The sequence below is a fragment of the Henckelia pumila genome, chromosome 3 (genome assembly GCF_033568475.1).
Source record: "Henckelia pumila isolate YLH828 chromosome 3, ASM3356847v2, whole genome shotgun sequence".
NCBI classification, from domain to species: domain Eukaryota; kingdom Viridiplantae; phylum Streptophyta; class Magnoliopsida; order Lamiales; family Gesneriaceae; genus Henckelia; species Henckelia pumila.
In genome coordinates this window covers 151,235,405-151,242,313 of record NC_133122.1, presented here as the reverse complement: position 1 = coordinate 151,242,313, position 6,909 = coordinate 151,235,405, and positions in this window count along the sequence as shown.

Here is a 6,909-nt window from a genome sequence, read left to right as displayed (position 1 = left end):
GTACAGTTACGACACATATAGGAGTCGATTCTTTGTTGTCAAGGATTCACCGCACACTTGCGAGTGTGGATATCCTATGCAATCTGAGGAGATATTAGTGTGACGAATCTCTGGCCAAAGTACATGATGTGTTTTAGGTTACTTGGTTTCCTAGTAGCACATGCGATGTCACTATTTGATCTTCAAGATGCATTGCATAGTTATCGAATCTCGAACGACTCTCGATGTACCAATGGTTATTGATTCGATCGGGATATATGGATGAAGGGATCGTACTGTACGCTAACTAAAATCTACTGGTTCTTGCAGGCACTATCAGTGATACCTAGGGAATCATGGGGCGATGTTGCTAGACGCTCTTACCATGATTTGATGGGCAAGTCGGAAATTGTTGTTCTGAGTCACAAGAAGTTGTGAGCCCACGGCTAGCTGTATCCCTGAACCATTGAGGGTCACACAAGTAATGGATTTCTAATCCCCGTTGAGATAATTAAATTTAAAGAGTTAAATTTAGTGGATAAAGAAGTAGGACTTCTTATTTAAAAGTAGAGGGAGTAAGATTTCCTAAAATGACATATTGATGGACATTTTTGGAAACCACTGAATTCGGATTCAAAAAATTTTTCTTGACTTTAAAAGATGCAGAAATGGTTTCTGTGCACATTGGTGAAATTGGTTTATCAATCTGAGTCACGATGAATTTTATATTAATTTCTGTACATGCGGGCTTTGCTTGTCAGGCTTGAACTTATGACTAATGGGCCCTAAGCTGTTAGCAGCCCACATTATAAATAAATTATTGCAGTACAGAAATTGAGACAAGAAGGTCAAAAATTTCGAAACCCTAGAGAGCATTCTCTCAAGGGATTCGGCCGACCCCTTCTCCTCTCTCACAGTGTTCGAAAATTTAGTCTGTGAATTTTTGAATTTGCAGACTGATTTACAGATCATATCTGTTCTATCTCATCGTAGAAACTTCTGATAGACTTTCTAGTGCAGTCTGTCAGAGGGATTAAATTTCTGTTCGTGGACCTGATTGAAGAATTGTTCGTTAATCAGTTCCTGGGATATACAACAAGAGCAGATTAATCTGTTGGTGTCCATAATCTCGCTTCGAGATTTTAAGGTAAAATTTATATGATTTAAATTTTATGATTTAATTTTAATCGTAGGAATTTGATACCCATAATATGGAATCGTTCCATATAAAATTTTAAAACTTCCGCTGCACTGGGTATCACTTTCTTTTTGATCCGGAGAACGACCGTGTTCCAACAAAAACCTAGCCTCCAGAGCATTCTTTGCTTTCCAAGCCGTCCAATTTGATATATTTTCGAGTTAAAGATGATATTTAAAGTATAGAGTCCTTCCCAAGAATGTTTCCTATTTAAAGTATAAATTCCCGACTTTTCATCTCGCCCGATCGATCGGTTAAAGTTGATGGATCGAGCGAGCATAAAACTGCCAACTTTCTGTCCAACTTTTATTTCTGCTCCCACTCGATCGGTTAAATTTGACGGATCGAGCGAGCAGTTTTTTTCCCAGCGAGCAGCAATTTTGAAAAATTCATATCCGGAGATCTAGCCGTCGGATTGAGCTGAAAATTTGGACAGCAACTTCAAAACATCTTGAATTTCATTCTGAACGTGGATATCGGATTTTAAGCTCTCTAAAATTAAAAATGATTTTTGGATCATTGCTGCTCCGTAATTCTTCTCTTATATCGCTCTTTCCTTCCATCTTTAGCTCCTTTTCTTCACTTTTCCTATATCAAATCACATACAATGATTAGTAACTATAACATGAATTTAATCAATCAAAATACACCTAATCATCACAAATTAACTCAATCAAACATAGGAACATACCATCACATCAAATTCCCCCTACTTATCAAACGCCTCTAAATCTTCAGCATGATTTGATTCGCACTCCCAGTCCTGGTTCTCTGAGTCATCATCATCGAACCAAATCGGGTTGGTCACTGCTTGAGTATCTTTCTCCACTTTCTGTTCTCGATGTTCATGGACGATTGATCTCTTGATATTCTCTATGTGCTCCACAAGGTGACATCTAGAATTTTTTAGATCTTCTACAGTTTCCTCAGTCGATGCCACAAGCTTGCTCATAATATCCTCTAGTGGATATAAGACCAATTTAGAAAAACTTCCCTCCTCCTTTTGAAGCTCGAATGGTTGGTCTGTAAAATCCGGGTGTGTAAGATCCCAATACCGGTAATAGTCAAATTCTGCCATATCATCCAACAGATGCATCATACTATCATTATCTCAGGAAAATAATGAACTACCGGCTACGAAAGCTCCTTCAATTACCCATCTTCTTGTCACTGCATCCAAACCATCAATAAAAAATGTAAGGGTAGAACAGTTAGAAAAATCATGAAACCTGAAGATGGTTGCTAAATCTTTGAATCTCTCCCATGCTGCGTAGAAAGGCTCTCCGTGTTGTGCTACAACTTAAATTGTAATTCATCCAAGTGTATGTTGTCTGCAAGTAATATACTCATGAGTACGAGATCGATCCACGGAGAGGATGCTGTAAGTTTAATTTTAGCAATGATATATTATAGATGGAAATATTAATATAAAACTTCAAATACACAAATTATAAAATTGTCAAAGTTTCAAAGGTTCATTGTTGGTTTATTTAGGATTGCTTAAAAAAATAAATAAAATAAACTAAAATAAAATAAACATAAGAGAACAATTAAATATTTAAACAAATATATCATATAATATAGTTTCCACTATATTAATATCATATTAACCGATATTTAATATATGGTACTCATAATATATATATAAATGCATAAATATAAACATAAAAAGAACAATTAAATATTTAAACAAATATATCATATAATATAGTTCTCACTATATTAATATCAGATTAACCGATATTTATTACATGGTTGATGGTACCCATAATATATATATAAATGCATAAATATAAATTGACATAAAAGTAAATGTTAGATCAAATCACAATATTTCATTTAGAACAACCGGCAGAGCCACACTATCGTCTAAATAAAATATATGACTTTTGTTTTATGTTAGATGCGAGAAAGTAAATGTTAGTTGCGAGAAAGTAAATGTTAGATGCGAGAAAGTAAATGTTAGTTGCGGAAAAGTAAATGTTAGATACGAGAAAGTAAATGTTAGTTGCGAAAAAGTAAATATTAGATCAAATCACAATATAATATTTAGAACAACCGGCAGAGCCACGGTATTGTCTAAATAATATATATGACTTTATTATAAATTGATACATATATTTATAGTATATAATTATTATAGTATTTATTGTATCATATTAGACAAAAAATCAATGTAACCACATTCAAGGTACCAAGTATTTGATATAAATAGATAACAATAAATCATCCAAATTATACCTACAAATAAAGATCAATTAGTAAAAATAAAAATAGAAAATGAAAGAATATACAAAATATAAACAATCTTACTTGACCAACAATGAAACCTTTTCACCTTGACATAAAAGGATTTAGCTTGCCATGAACATAAGACTCAAGAGTAAGGATAAAAGAAATTTCATACTTAAACTTGGAGAAATATGCACACTCAAACTCTTATTCTTACACACACAATATTTATTTTACAAGTGAGGAATTTCTCTACACTTTTGCACACTTCAAAACTTATACAACACATCTATTTATAGGCCAAATGAGAGCAAGAGTCCAAGACTCATTAAATGTGGAATAGTAAAGTTGGTGGGTGCTTGTCTCCTTGAATGTCAATACCATGACTCAACTTTAATTGGCATGTTTGATGCCTTAGACCACCGATTCAGCCTTTTCATTCAACATAGAACACGTAGGAAATTTTGTGTAAATTTGTTTGGACATATAATTCACCTCTTTTGGATAAAAGGTGAAATAGTTATGATATTATTATTACAAGCTGGTCATAGTAAAAGTAAATCTGTCTCCTTTTTTATTTTTGATCATTTTGATCATTTTAATGAGGTTTTTGGAATTTTTTGTCTTCTACAAAGTTGAAGATTCCTCTTTTTTTATTCTACAAGATTTGAGATTACTCCAATATGACCTCTGTAGCTTGAGTAATTTTGTTTTTATCAAACCTGCGCAAACCGTAAAATACAACATTTTTAGTAAAATTTTTAAATATACACATAACACTAAAATAATACAACTTCATAATTTTAATGAAATTTTAATTTTAAAACACAACTTTTAACATGTAAATAATTACGAATTTTAAGTTTCATCATGTTGTTGGATAAAACATGCAAATACTTGTCGATTTGATATCTCGAAGTATTACACCACAAAAATTCTTGAAAAAACAAAAAAAAAAGACGGTGAAAGAAATAAAATAAAAATAAAAAAATAAAAAAAACAAAAACACAAATAAATTTAACGCCTTCCCCGGCAACGACGCCAAAATTTGGTAGCGCTTAGTCGTGTTGCGCCCAAATTAACCCAACTCAGATTAACTAAATAAACATGTAGTAGCGAGAGTAGGGATCGTTCCCACGAGAAAAGTAAAATTTATCTGTGTTCTTAAAAATACTGGAAATAAATAAAAGGGGAATTGGTAATTTTATCAACTACGATGCAAGAATTAAAATAAAAAAATCAATTAAAAACAAGCCTTGGTATCAGTCGACTACACCCTTGAAATCATTCACTCGATCATCGATTCTCTAAAAATAATTAATTCTCATTGAATATTCACCATTGAAAATTAAATTCTTGTTTTACCTTAATCTTAGTTAATTAGACACCAGCGTTCTAGATTAACCCTTACCAATAAATCAACTCAAATATCAGCGATCTAGATTTAAATCTATGGTAGCATTCATATGAGTGAAACTGAAGAATCTAGACAACACATGCACCAGCGAATGTATTTATCCTAGTCAATTGTTGTTCCTACGATTTAACAAATTCAACAGCAGAAAATATTAATCATAGTTGCTTCACAAATTAGATGATTCAAACAATTACGGATTTGAATTCTAATTTAGCAGTAGATTTTACGAAAGAATTATCAGGTGATCAATCTAATAATCAAACACACAAACATGAAATAAATCAGACAACTCTTGATACTCAAATTGAATTAAACACTAAAAATCAAAATCTCAAAAAGTAAATAAAATCAAGAGTTTCGTCTTCCTTAACCAAGTACAAAAACTAGGAAAGAATTGAAGAAAAAACTAAATCTAAGAATTGGAAAGATAAAACCTAGCCGCCAGAGCATTCTTCGCGTTCCAAGCCGTCCAATCTGATATATTTTCGAGTTCTAGATGATATTTAAAGTATAGAGTCCTTCCCAAGAAAGTTTCCTATTTAAAATATAAATTCCCGACTTTTTGTCTCGCCCGATCGATCGATTAAAGTTGACGGATCAAGCGAGCATAAAACTGCCAACTTTCTGTCCAAATTTTATTTCTGCTCCCGCTCGATCGGTTAAATTTGATGGATCGAGCGAGTAGTTTTCTTTCCAGCAAGCAACGATTTTGAAAAATTCATATCCGGAGATCTAGCCATCGGATTGAGTTGAAATTTGGACAACAACTTCAAAACATCTTGAATTTCATTCTGAACGTGGAGATTGGATTTGAAGCTCTCTAAAATTAAAAATGATTTTTGGATCATTGCTGCTCCGTAATTCTTCTCTTATCTCGCTCTTTCCTTCCATCTTTAGCTCCTTTTCTTCACTTTTCCTATATCAAATCACATACAATGATTAGTAACTATAACATGAATTTAATAAATCAAAATACACCTAATCATCACAAATTAACTCAATCAAACATAGGAAAATACCATCACATCAATATGCATATAAATTGCATGCGATTTCGAGAACGAAATCATATCTTAAAGGGGAAGAATTGTAAGGCCCGAGATTATTTAATTTTAATCCACGAATATTTAATTTGGGAATTTTGGAGTTTTGAATTAAATTCTAATATTCTTAAATTATTAAGGATTGAAATTTAATTAAAAAAAAGTTTTAAGGGCCAATTTTCAAAAGTGAAGAAATGAGGGGCCAAAGTGCAAATTTCAGAATTTGAGTGGGACACTTGTATACATATGCATATTCACGTGTATAGTGTATGAAAGTCATCAGATTTATCAGATTGATTCAGCAAAGATTCGAGAAACCCATTTTCTTCTTGCATTTCATCTTCAATGCAAGATATCTCAAGATCCGTCCGGCCGATTTCAATTTCGGGCATAGTTCTACGATCCACTCATCAAGAGCTATAAATTGATGTAAGTATTGATGAGATTCAGTATATTTTGAAATTATGTGTGTGAATAACTCAGAATTTGAGCATGAATATGTGTTCTTGAGATTCTATGTGTTGTATTATCGCAATCGGGTCGAAGATTGGATGCCGTTTGTATTTCTTATGAATTGTAAATCATGTATTTCGAAATGGTAGCTGATGATATGCTGGTATATTGATATATTTTTTGCTCGTATATCATGTATATGAAGTTGGTTGGGATGTTAGATTGATTAGATTTCAGTTTTGGTTACCGATTCCCTACCGTTACGCCGCCGGTTCAAAATTTGGTAGAATTTGAATCTATTTGTTTGAGATGAGTTTGGAATGAGTTATTGCTGATATATATAGCTTGAATATGCTTTCTTTCAGATTGGTTTAGAGCTTGATCGAACTCAAGATCATCGACTTCGAACCGGGAAAGAAAAGACCAAGGTTTGTGACTTGTTAGCCTTGAAGATTGGGAAGTGTAGTAGCCCGTACCCAGTTTTGGTAAGTAACTGTTATTAAATCCAATAAACATGATTAAGGGAACTCTTAATGGATTAACGGAGTCCGGGAATAGACCCGGAATGATCAGAAATGGTCCGGAGG